The sequence below is a fragment of the Lissotriton vulgaris genome, chromosome 11, assembly GCF_964263255.1.
Source record: "Lissotriton vulgaris chromosome 11, aLisVul1.2, whole genome shotgun sequence".
In the NCBI taxonomy this organism is placed as follows: Eukaryota; Metazoa; Chordata; class Amphibia; order Caudata; family Salamandridae; genus Lissotriton; species Lissotriton vulgaris.
In genome coordinates this window covers 930659808-930673200 of record NC_141699.1, presented here as the reverse complement: position 1 = coordinate 930673200, position 13393 = coordinate 930659808, and positions in this window count along the sequence as shown.

Below are 13393 nucleotides of genomic sequence, written 5' to 3'. Positions count from 1 at the left end.
ATGTGACGTCATCAGCAGTGCATTGCAGGCGCGCAAGTTATAGTGAGTCCAACTAACTATAACGTGGGAATTTAAATGGTTTTATGTCAGTAATATTTCCAGCTAACTATAACTGGTGTGAAACCTCTGTTTTTTTCAGTGAATTTAGTAGGTTTTTTAAATATTAATTCCTAACTATAACTGGTCTGAAACCTATGTTTTTTTCAGTGAATTTCATAGGTTTTTTAAATGCTAATTCCTAACTATATATAGTGTTAGGGGTGGTCGGATTTGACCCCAATCATGAGTGTTCAACGTAGATTCCTCAGGGCTGCGTAGAATGCTCTTTTCTGCAATTATTATTGTGCCCCTGAGATCCTTTTGTGACTTTCCCTAAATCTCTTACTGCCTTAGGCTATGGTATTTTGAGGCTCCCTAACTAGCAGAAAATGGAATCTCCCCCGCGAATCCTTGCTTGGCTTACTGTTTGGTTAGTGACCACGCCCCCTCTACTCAGCGTTCTGCTCCGTGAGGTTCCCGTAGCGTTCTGAGATCCTGTTTTGCCTTAGCGATCCCGTTTGTGCCCCTTTCCTGTTCCTGTGGTTTTCGCCTTTGTGTCACGGTATTTCTTTCTCTGGCCTGTGTCCTACCCGTTGTTTGTACTTCCCGCTCTGTTTCGCTAACCTTCTCCTTACCGGCACGCCCTCCCTCTGTGCCTAGCTCTCCCTTCCGCCTTGGTTCCTCGACTGCCCTTCACTCCTCATTTCTGTCAGTTGTTTGCTGGCGATTCAGCACTGTATTTCTCAGAGGTCATTTCTGTCGTTTATTACAGAGTGATCAAAGGGGTTCTGTTTGTGTGTGTTTATGCGCTCCGCTCCGTCTTTAGTTACGAGTGGATCGCTGCTTCATCTGTCTCGTGTTGTTACATGTACGCCCGTTTCGCTCCGTCCTAAGTTTACGAGTCGGACGTGGTGTGTATATTGTCCGTGTTCAATGTTATGTGTTTCTCACTCCGCTCTGTCTTAAGCTTAGGAGCCGGAAGTGGGGATTGTCTGTGTTGTGTGTTATTTGTTTCTCACTCCGCTCTGTCTTAAGTTTATGAGCTGGAAGTGGGAGTTTCTGTATCACTTTGTCTTTAGCTTTATAAGTGATACCAGTTTGTCATCAGCTGTGCTTGTGGCCCCAGTCTTGCTCTGTCTTCAGTTTAAGGGCAGGACTGGATTTGTGTGCATTCTGCCTTGGAGGTATCCTTGTTGGTAGTCACCCAGGTTCCCTTCTGTACCTCCTGGTTCTCGCCTTGACCACTAGCGTAAAGTGCTGACGCTCACCTGGTGATGTAAGTGGAATGCTATGTTGAACACTTATGTATCAGTCCTGTAAATTACTGGTGAGGTTAGTATTGTTGTACGTTTATTTTCCAGTCATCTCCTGCCATCGAGACTGCAGCTACAGCACCTTGCTGGGGGAGAGTGGTATACTCCCTGGGAAAATTCCCCCCACATTTTTTGGTAGCAGCTGACTATGAGCGAGTTATCTCTTCTCGCTTGGGTCGTTGTTGTCTGGAAGTGTGTGGGACATTCATCTTTGCTCCTGAGAATGAACAGCCTCCTCTACGGAGGGGGATCCTTGACACATAGGGCCTCAAATGTATATTTTTTATAATGAATCCCATATTGTACATTTATATAATATATATATTTTTTTGCCCTGGTGCGCTCCCGGTGCGCGCCCCGGTGAGCGCACCGGAAAGCGCACTTTTCCGGCGCGCCCCGGGGCGCACATCGGTGAGCGTCCCGTTAGCGCTATTGCCGCGAACGAAAACATCATCGTGACGTATCGCGTAGCGGCGTCCGCGTGATACGCACGGCATAAGCGCACCCGGAAGCACTCGAACGAATACGATCGTGCAACGTAAGCATTTGACGCGCTTACGCGACGCGCCTGGGCGCGTCGCGTAAGCGCGTCGGGTCATGTGACCTAAAAATTACACTTTTTATTGGTTCAGGACAGTTTTGGTTTCCAAATGATGAAAGCCCTGGTCATGTGGCCTTAAAACAACTCTTTTCATTGGTTGTTATCAGTTTTTTTACAACTAATGAGAACCCCACCCATTTCCTTCATTTCTTCTTTCACTTTGGAGACAGCAAGACCTGTTTTTTTCTGCCCTACCATTTTGTGCAAAGAATGACAGCTAGACTATCCAGCAGTAGTGAGGACTCAGATGGCTTCATTGAGGAAGAGCCTCCTCAGCCCAAGATGAAGGAGCATTTTATTTGGAAATTTTTTTCAATACCTGAAGGACTTAAAAAGGTGAATGTTCCCAAAGTAGAATGCCTAATCTGCCAAACTGTGCTTTCCCGAGGAGACCCAAAAAGGAAGTACAGTTTTGGCACTTCGACAATGATTCGCCACGTCCAACGCAGGCACCCCCAGAACTATGCCCGGGAGAGTGTCCGAGACCTGGCACGTAATCCCCCAAGGGATGGTGCCTCTACATCTACAGGAGGAGCCACAACATCAGGGAGAGGACGTGCAGCGGAATTGGAGATGATTCCGAACATTCAACCTGTTTTTTGTGACATTACTATAAAGTGCAAGCAATGCGATGAACTGCTTTGCTATGGTGAGCAGAGCATCAAGCTCATTGCACGCAAGAGGCAAGAACACCGCTGCCTTCCCCAGCTCTAATTTTTCCCCCTTTTTTTGCTCCTGTTGAGCAGTTTTGCATTCCCTGTTTTTGTTTTTGTTCTGAAAAAAAAGAAAAAAAAGAAGAAAAAAAACAGTTCTTTTTAGAACTACCTCCAAATTATAAAATAAGGCTAAATTTTTTGAAAACTCTGTCATTCTTTATTCCTTATGGTACGCTCCCCGGTGCGCGGTCCCTTTTATAGCCCCCACATCAATCCTAGGGGGTCAAGGGGGGGTCTACTCTGCTGCCTTTTGGTCATTTCCAGCCGCTCCGGACTGTTTCGAATGTTTACAGACACCCGTGAGCCAATCAGCTTTCCGTGCGCAAGTCGCGTAGCACGCCCGGTGCGCTCCCCGGTGCGCGTACTGGGGCGCGCCTATAGAAATATATATTTTTTTGAACCTAAATTACTCGAAATCCACTGGAGCACATATCTTGAGACATAGCAAAGGCACATCGGGCTACCAGTCCCTACAATTTTGCCAAGTTTGGTGTAAATCCATTCAGCCGTTCGGGCTAAAAGTGAGTTCGACCGCCCTATGGAAATTAACATGGGGAAAACGCGTTTTGGGACCCCCCTTTTATCTCGGCCCCTGCTTGTTGCATCCCCCCCAAACTTTCAGGGAAGGACCGGAGCTCGGCGAGGCCATTTTGAGGAAATTTTCAGGCAGATTCGTCAACGGGCGCCAAAGTTATTCCAAATAGAATTTTGAGATTTTGCATTGAAAAAAATCCTAACTATAACTACCTACTGGCGACCGCCAGTAGTTAATATATATAAATATATATATATATGTATGAATGGATATATATTCACTGAAAAAACCATAGGTTTCAGCCATGTTATAGTTGGGAATTAGCATTTAAAAAACCTTCGAAATTCACTGAAAAAAACATAGGTTTTACACATGTTATAGTTAGCTGGATATTTCACTCATATAAAACCATTGAATTTCCCCCATTATAGTTTGTTCAGCTAACTATAACTTGCGCGCCCACAATGCACTGCTGATGGCGTCACATATTACATTACTCATGACATGGTCAGTGACATCACTCATGACATCACTGATGACATCTCAAATGACATCACTGATGACATCATTCAATGAACGTGTGTCTTTCTGAAAAATACATATTTTTTATATGTATATCTAAAGGTCGATGGAAGAATAAATGGGTAAATAACTGCTTAAATGGATGTTTTTTTTAAATTGATTGTATAACTGGCTTATTAAGTGCATCTTAATGAATACATTTATTAGCGAGAAATGTTTAAATATGTAAATATCTGTATCAGTGTCTCACTTTGTGTATAAGCGGTTGCATGGGTAGTTGAGTAGCTACATGAGTGTGTATATGGGTTATTAGTTGTTTTTTTGAGTAACAGTATGATTGTCTGTATGGTTTGATGGGAGTATTACTTAGCGCATAGATGCATGAATGAGTGACTCACTGTTTGTATGTGTTTTGAAGACATCATGTGTGAAGGACTGTATGGGTGGATGAGTGTGTGTATGGGTGTGTTAGTGAGTGAATGACTGCCTCAATAGTATCATTATGAGTAACTACATATGTTTTAATCTAGTATATGTGAGTATTGATGTATATAAGTCATTATATGTGAGAGTGAGAGATTGGAAGAGTTCCTGTATAAATAAGTATGTGTTTCTACAAGTGATTGTTTAAGAGAGTAAGTATGTGAACATTTCTGTAAAAGTAAGTGAAGTGGTGTGTGTATAGCTGTATATGCAAATAAATGGATGTTTATTTGCATGTGTGAGTATGTGTGTGAGTAACTCTATGGATGAGTGTCGGTGTGTAACAGGATGTATAGGTGTATGAGTACATATGATGAGTGAGTACATGTATGAGTGACTATATAGAACTGTTGGTGAATGAGTGGATGTGTATGTAGATGTTGGAATTACTGGATAGGTTGTTGTAACTGGTATTGGTATCTCCATTTTTTGAAAATGTTAGTTTCTATATTTGAATGTGTGTATCAAAGGGTATATTAGGCTGGGAGGAGGTCTGCCACTCTTTCACAAGGATGATGTCATCAGTGATGTCATCAGTGATGTCATTTGAGATGTCATCAGTGATGTCATGAGGGATGTCACTAACCATGTCATGAGTAATGTAATATGTGACGTCATCAGCAGTGCATTGCGGGTGCACGAGTTATAGTTAGCTGAACTAACTATAACGGGGGAATTTCAAAGGTTTTGTAGGACTGAAATGTCCAGCTAATTATAACATGTGTGACACCTATGTTGTTTTCAGTGAATTTCTAAGGTTTTTAAAATGCTAATTCCTAACTATAATGTGGCTGAAACCGATGGTTTTTTCAGTGAATTTTTAAGGTTTTTTAAATGCTGATTCCTAACTATAACATGGCTAAAACCTATGGTTTTTTTCAGTGAATTTCAAAGGTTTTGTAAATGATAATTTTTAAAAGTATTAATTGTTATTTTTTTAATATTGATTTACTAAATTGTTTTAAAGTATTTATTTTTAGATATTTTCTTTTTTAAATTACAGTACATATTTTTAATATAAATTGAAAAAACGTTTTTAAAAATATTGAAATTGTAATTTTTTTTATTTTATATTTTTTTTATTTATATATATATATACATATATTATATAGCAGGCAATGATATCCAATGGAGGGAAATTCAAGTTACTGGTAAGTACGGTTAAAATTACTTTTCAGGGACAGTAGTGAGCTGAAAGATGCAGCACTGAGGTCTCTCCTGATGACAGGTGAGTAAATCAGAATTCGTAGTTCGACTGATTTTGAAGGAATTTTTTAAAGTACCAAAACTCCACACTTAGAACAACTTCCAAGTGAAACCAGTCAATGTTAGCCTATGGAAGGAAATTCAAGTTACTGTAAGTATGGTTAGAATTACTTTTCAGAATTAGTAGTGGGCTGAAAGATGCAGCACTGAGGCCTCTCCTGATAACAGGTGAGTAAATTGGAATTTGCAGTTCGTTTGATTTTAGAGAAATTTTTAAAAGTTCCAAAACTCCACACTTAAAAGAATTTTCAATTGAAGTCAGTCAATGTTAGCCTATGGAAGGAAATTCAAGTTACTATAAGTATGGTTAGAATTACTTTTCAGGATCAGTAGTGCGCTGAAAGATGCATCACTGAGGCCTCTCCTGATAACAGGTCAGTAAATCAAAATTCATAGTTCGGCTAATTTTAGAGGAATATTTGTACATTTCAAAAAAAGACAGAAACTTTTCTGGTGAAAACCACACAATAGATTACTATGCAAGGAAATACAGGTTACTGGTAAGTACACTTAGATTTACTTTTCAGGGTCCGTGCTGGACTCAAAGATGCAAAAACAACGAGTGATGGACCGAATGTGGATCAATGTCACACATTCCCCCAGTCAAAAGATCTGGGCCCAAATCCATCGTTTTTTTCACTCCACACCACCCTGGGTTAGACAATGGCGATATGCAAATCAGCTCTGACCCTGTTGCCCCATGGGAACAGTCCAGTCTGAACTACAAAAGCCATGTCCTTCCCAGAACGGAATCAAGCATCCGAGGACCGGACCGGTTTTGAGGTAACACCTCGCATCAGCCCGGCTAGCTTGACTCCAAGTGGTGTGGAGTGCCTGGGACCCACGTCTGGGCATCCCCAGCGCACTTAGGGCGGCAATTGCAAAAACAACAAGTGATGGACCGAATGTGGATCAATGTCACACATTCCCCCAGTCAAAAGATCTGGGCCCAAATCCATCGTTTGCAGAGAGGTGTAATGAGGCCATGCCCCTTTTTACAACACTCTCCAACGCAGCTCTGTGGCGCTTACTGGAGGTACCTGGTGGGCTAGTTGGCCCCCAGGGACCCCCAGTATTCAAGGAAAATTACTTCCCCTTCTGCAAACACGCCAGGGGGGGGGCGTTTGCAGAGTGGTGCAGGGAGGGGGCGGGGCTTGAGGTGGCGCATTTGCAGAGGGGGAAGTAATTCCCCTTGAATACTGGGGTTCCCTAGGGGCCAACTAGCCCACCAGTATCCTCCAGTATGCGCCAGGGGGCTGCGTTGCAGAGAGGTGTAATGAGGCCACGCCCCTTTTTACACCTCTCTGCAATGCTGCCCCATGGCGTGTTTGCAGAGGGGGAACTAATTTCCCTTACATACTGGGGGTCTCTGGGGGCCAACTAGCCCACCAGTATCCTCCAGTATGCGCCTGGGGGCTGCGTTGCAGACAGGTGTAATGAGGCCACGCCCGATTTAAACCTCTCCACAACGCAGCCCCCTGGCGCGTTTGCAGAGAGTGAACTAATTCCCCTTGCATACTGGGAGTCCCTGGGGGCCAAATAATATTCAGATAAGGGCGAAAAAAAGGGGTACGGTAACCCCAATATCTCCTCTATGGATTTGATCATGAGGACATTAATGGCACAGCGACAGGAGAGTCAACTACACTTTCTACAAATACGAGAAGATAACTCTAAACTCCAGACTTCTATGTTAGAGGTATCTAGCAAGTTAGGCGGAGTAACACAAGCATCTCTCCTCTTCAAAGGCAAAATTTTGTAGGAAAGAAGGATATCAGACTCCACCACTTCAGAACACTTCTGGACCCGTGGATATTCTACCAGGAAGAAGGTCTGCTGGGCTGCTGAAAGCACTGCCACTAATTAACTCAAAAGGCTAGTCTGCTGGCTTCCTGATCTGAGCCTCAGGGGCATAACAGGCTACGCCCCCCAGCTCTGGAACACGTCTTCAGAGTGTTCCTGACCCCCCAAAAGGCACCTTTCCAGTCCTGTGCCCTCGGTGTGGCTCTCAAGCTCTTAAATTTAAGCTTTTTGGCTCTTTGCAAATGGGCCCCTTTGCACCTGAACTGCACCACTTGCATGGAAAATCTGTGCTTGCCTCAACAAGTCTGTCTCCTTGCACAGCAAGCCTCGATCACCAGTGTGGACCGCCAGCATGAAGCTCCAGCACACCCATCCACGATATCACGCCAACCACAGTCAGTGACGCACTCCTTGCTCCCGGCGATCTTCTTCCACATGAATGGAACTCTTGGCACATAGCTTGGGAACTTTAACCTTCAGTGGGACTAATCTGGTACTGAATCTGACTAAAGCTCCATCACGGTCTGCTTGAACTTTTGAATTGTCCCTGTACAGTACGACTAGATATCCCCAGTTGGCCCACTATGCTTTTAGGTGTTATTTTACAGTTTATTCTTGATAACTCCGGTTCTACTGATTGGATATTTGTTGCGTGGTCTTGTGTTGTTCATTGACTCATACTCTGTCCGTCTATTATGGTTTGGCATCTTTTTTGTGTGGTGTTGTCACTGTTTAACTGTTTGAAGTGTTTCAAAAGTACTGTACACATTGCCTCTAGGTTAAGCCTGACTGCTCTGTGCCAAGCTACCAGGGTGGTTAGCACCGGTTAATTTGGGTTTTGCTTGTGCCTTACCCTGACTAGGATTAGGATTGCTGCTTGAACTGGGCTCAACCCACTTAGCCCAATTTCTAACAACGAGTAATCTCAAAATATTTATTTTTTATTGTGCAAAACATTTGGACTCTAGATATTCTATGCATTATTAGATTGATTACTTTCCATTACTGTGCAAGAAGCCGGCTATATTTTTGTCTTTTCAAATGAGAATAAAGATAAAACTATGCTTACAAAAAATTTAAATGTATTCCTAATGGTTTCTGCTAGTTGTCCTATGACGTAGTTGATGGATCAACAGTTTTAGACAGTGATATTCCAACTGGCTTCTCAACCCAATAAACAGGTAGGCTACATAGTAGTAAGCAGTGTGCCCTAGTGGGAGAGTTTTATTCCTTGGGCCATATTTTGTCCATCTTGTAGTTCGATCCACTACATAAACCTAAGTACTGCACAAGGAATGGAGAAGTAGAATAGGAAGATTATCGGTAAATAATCGCAATAGTCCCTCATGTTCTGTAAGAACCCAAAGAATTATTCCATCAGATTTTAAGTTATTCAACAATACCTAGAACTGATGGAACTACTAAAAGAAATTACCACCACCAGGTAGCACGAAATAAATGCATGCCGGGCTCAATAAAAGCTACACCAGCGGACATAAGTAGGCTTGTCAAGTGCAATTGTCACACGCCACTACCATTGGTTCGGTATTGGTTTTTGGTGAATAAAACAGTTTATTCAATTGCAAATGTATCAGTACTAAACTGAAATTAGTGATTCATATATATTTAAACTTCCAAACAGAATGCACTCACATTTGTATCATTCAGGTCACGGGCCTCCCGCTCCAATTTACAGGAATAGATGGTGATGGTGAATGGAAGTGGAGAAGGGCCTGGATTCAGGAAAAAGATGCTGTTGCCCAATCGTGATGCACATTAGCTTAAATTGTTGAAATTCGTTTTTGGGTCTGGGTTGAAGTGTTAGCTAGTGGCACAGCGTATTGATTAGAGTATTGTAATGGAATAGCATTTCATGGCCTTTACTACCCCTCATAAGGCATTGCGGTACTGCTGGATGGGTAGCATGCTACTCCGGAAACCCAAGGTCAGAGGTTAAGCGTATGGTTATTGGTGATTGTTGGTTACTGGCATTCGTCTTGTGCTCCAAAGGAAAATATTCAAATGCATGTACTCCCGTTTTCTTGTGGTAAGTTAAGTTAATAGTAGTGTGGTGTGATTGTAAGTGTGAGTTCATATATGCAGAATGTGGATTGTGGGTCATACTGCCTCTGTCTTATTTATATAAAGTACCGTCATTAATTCAAACGGCCAGTTGTGTTTAATTGATTATTACACGTCCTCAAATGTACGGTTTGAAATCATCATACGAGGGATTTAGAATTACTTGTTCCTGCACTTTTTTTGTATTTGCCTTTTGGCTGACATTCAACATTCAGGAAACAAGTGAACGGATGTAGGGTGATTATGTACTGATTATGTGCTTGACTGCAAGCGAATGATGATAAAGGGTAAAGACAAGCTATGGCCAGCGCTAATAATGTAAGCTCCCTATGGTTGAATGCATATTAACCCTCCAACAGTCTGAAATCTAAATAAGAAAGGTGACTTTGCATTTTAAGAAAAACACACATTTTGATTTGTTCGGTTAAACATTTCTTATACAGTGCAAAAAGTGAGGGTTCGTATGCTTAGTGAAAATTCCCTTGATAACATTACCAGAGGTGTGTGAAATGTGCGTAATGGGGTTTTGCGTAAATATGTGAACATTTGGGAAAATTACAAGAAACTAAGCGAAATGACAAAAAATGAAAATCTGGCTCTTAGCACTATACTATAGTCTGAAATGTGGCCCTTTGTTCATTTCAGAAATGAGGACGAATATCGCTCTATAAGGAGTGTGCCAAAACACAAGTTGCGCAAACAACTGTTGCACATGTTCTGGTCATTCGTGTTATTCTTTTGCCCATCACAAAAGGAGGAAAAAGCACACTGCCTGTCATACCAGCACAGAAGTGGCCCAGATGCACTGTGGTAAATGCAGTGCATGATAAAACTCAGTTCAGTTAAAAGTATTTTAGTATTCACCATTATTGGTGCATCCAGTGCTTTGTATTTCTAGACATGTGTTTCAGGAATGTTGTCCTACTTCACCAGAGAATAACAAGTGAAGTTGGGGGATGCTGGTAACGCTGCTCATAGTCTTGCCAGGTTTAGTGCCACTCCCAGAGCATAAGTGCTTCCCAGAGCTCGTCAACCCAATAACTCAGCATGGAGGAAATCACACAAGGAGGAGGGAGCACAATGCCTGGCATACAAGCACAAATTAGCCCAGACAATAATAATAATCGGGTATTTGTAAAACCCAAACAAATACCCCTAAGGGTGTCAAGGCGCTGGCGCCGTCGGGAAGATTAACCGAGCTATTGCCCAGAGTCCCCATGCTCCGGAGTCAGCCGCCCTGGCCTCTGCGCCACACCTCTTCCAAGATGCATTGTTCTTGTGCCCCTTACACCGTAAAAAATTTTCATTTTCAAGACACAAAAATCGAGTTCCTGATTCCACATCATTTCTGTTTGTGCTGCGGCTAGCCATTTACAGTGAGTGCTGTCACGGGTCTTGCAGGAGCAAATCGCTCCTGTGAGAAAATGGTCAACAGGAAAAAAGGCCCTCACATCCAATCAAATTGCTTATTTGAAATTAGATGCTCGCTAGAATCTTGCAAGACTTGTGTAACCAAAGGCCCAGACATCTTACATTTTTTAACCTGAATTTCTCAAACACTACTGAACAAATTTACAATTAATCGCCAAAATCAAGCTTTCTGTGTAAAGACCTTGCTTTCTACCCAATTTGGTGTAATTTCATTCAGCCATTTTGGCTGTAGTGCTGTCCAAAGTTTCCCATGGAAATTGCATGGTGAATTTGTATTTTGGAAAGGCGCCTTCCAGGCAGATTCTGAGGTGGAAAAACTTTTAGAGGAAAGTTTTATGAAGATTCACAGAACAGCGCCAAAGTTATTAGCAAAACAAATTGCTGCCTATCAAACATATCCCATGGCCATACCCAGACATTTATAAACTTTCAACCTTAATTTCTTTAACAGTACCGAATGCATTTACACCAAATCATTAAAAGCATGCATTTAGAGTAAAGATGTAGCTTTCTGTTAATTTTGGTGTAATTTCATTCTGCTATTTTTTCTGTATCCCCCCGCCCCCCCTGGTCTCAACACCCCAGGCAGTCGCTGAAGTGGATCCCTGGTCTCAACACCCCAGGTAGTCGCTGAAGTGGATGAGATGTTTTTGAAAAGTATAGTGCACATTCCTCAAATCGCCCAAAAGATTTTAGCAAACCAAAATATCAATTACCTATGGAAATGAGGCCCTATCTATAACTACACAGTGGTTACCACATATGTAAATATATCTACAGATGTAAGATGCTGTTGAAGAAGCAGTGAGTTATATATCAATGCAACCACTCATTATTCTATGTTTCGTTTTGGTCACATCAGGTTATGGAATCAGCTATTTGCTTGCCTGATAAGGGCTTGACATATCAGTGAAACATGCCACTAATGGGCTCATCCTGGAGTCCTGCACATTCTGTTTGTGGTTTTCCTAAGAAGATTTCCCATGGCTTTGCCCTTTCCATCTGCAATGATATGGGGCATCTAGTTCAAACACTTGCACAAATGACTCTCCCATGCAGACAGTAGTGTCCGAATTAGCTGACGATGATCCTAGTAGAGCAGCACAGGAAGCAACGATTCAACGTTAGCGCGTTAAGCACAGAGAGCAGGATCCACACCAGAGTTGACTTTGTTTGCCATTAGCTTTTTTGACTACCACCAAAATGCCTCTTTGTGTCTCTCCCCAGATTAGGAGGAATCACCAATAAATGTATATGTCCCTTTATTTCAATGTATTTCAAATTTTTCCATAGCGCTGCCGTACCTAAAACACATAAGTGCACTTCACTTTAGTTAACAGAGAGGTTAATTCAAATTCATGGAAACTGGGCAATACAGGCTTTACAGCTACAATACAGTACTCTGGGGGGCATATTCACTAGGAGCTATCACCAAATTAGCAACACTTTAATGCAGCCAAAGTCATGATAAATTTACCTCCCCATTCACAAGCTGGTGTTAACAGCCCACAGCACCAGTTTACCCGCGATAGCAGCAGCGAAATCATCGCCACAGAGGACCCCCGCAACTATCGCTAATGAGATGCAGAGTAGGCGTTCCCGTGCAAAAAGCTGCGACAACACAACATCTCAACATTCTCAACGATCAGCCAGATCGGCGATAAGGCCACAAAATATGCGATAAGGCCGTTAGTAGCAGGAAATTAACACCTGCTCTGACCTGGTGTAAAGTCGGACCACAGCCTGCACCACAAAAGGGAGCACAGCCCAGAGCCACACCTTAAGACAAACAGATGCCATTGAGCAACTGAACTAGCAGCAAGGACACCCAAGAGGGCCACAACACCCACCGACACCACCCCCAGGACCACCCCTCCCTGGCAACCCCCCAACCAAAAAATATGCCACATCAGCTACACTCAAACATGTACGAAATAATCCGCCTGATGTTGCACAATCACAACTGGTGGCATGCATGTGTCGTCACAGAAATGAGCATCACACATTCACTTTCGAGGCAACCAGTGAAACTTTATTGAAATGAACACTGAAATGAAATGAAGACACATGGCAGCTTCCCTCGGGACAATCCGTAGGTCACAGCCTGCAAGACAAAAAACATGATGAGAAGGTGTGTCCTGCCACCGGTGTGTCTCCAACCAATTGCCGGCATGTATAGCAGTACACCAGGTCACACATCAGAGTCAGAGCCATCATCTGAAACAGAGTCCAAATACATGATGGCACAGTACACACACTTGTACAAGACAACATCGCCTGCCTGCCCATCCACACCCAGCCAGAGCCACCCCAGCCCCTCCTGCCGCCCATCGGAGCATGCCCGCCCATGGACACCCAGGCCTCACTGCTCACCTCCCGCCACGGCGTGTAGACCGGAGGTCCCACCACGTGCCGCTGCATGACGCAAGCCCGGGGCCCACGTACATGGCACCCGCCACACCATGCAGCCACGCTTAGCAGGCCACCAGGTCTCACGTCTGGTGCTGGGTCTTGATTAATCCATGGCAAAGGAGATACCAGGGCACCTGGCACCATCACAGGCGGCACACCCGCTCAACCCAATGGGTGCCACTAGCTCTGT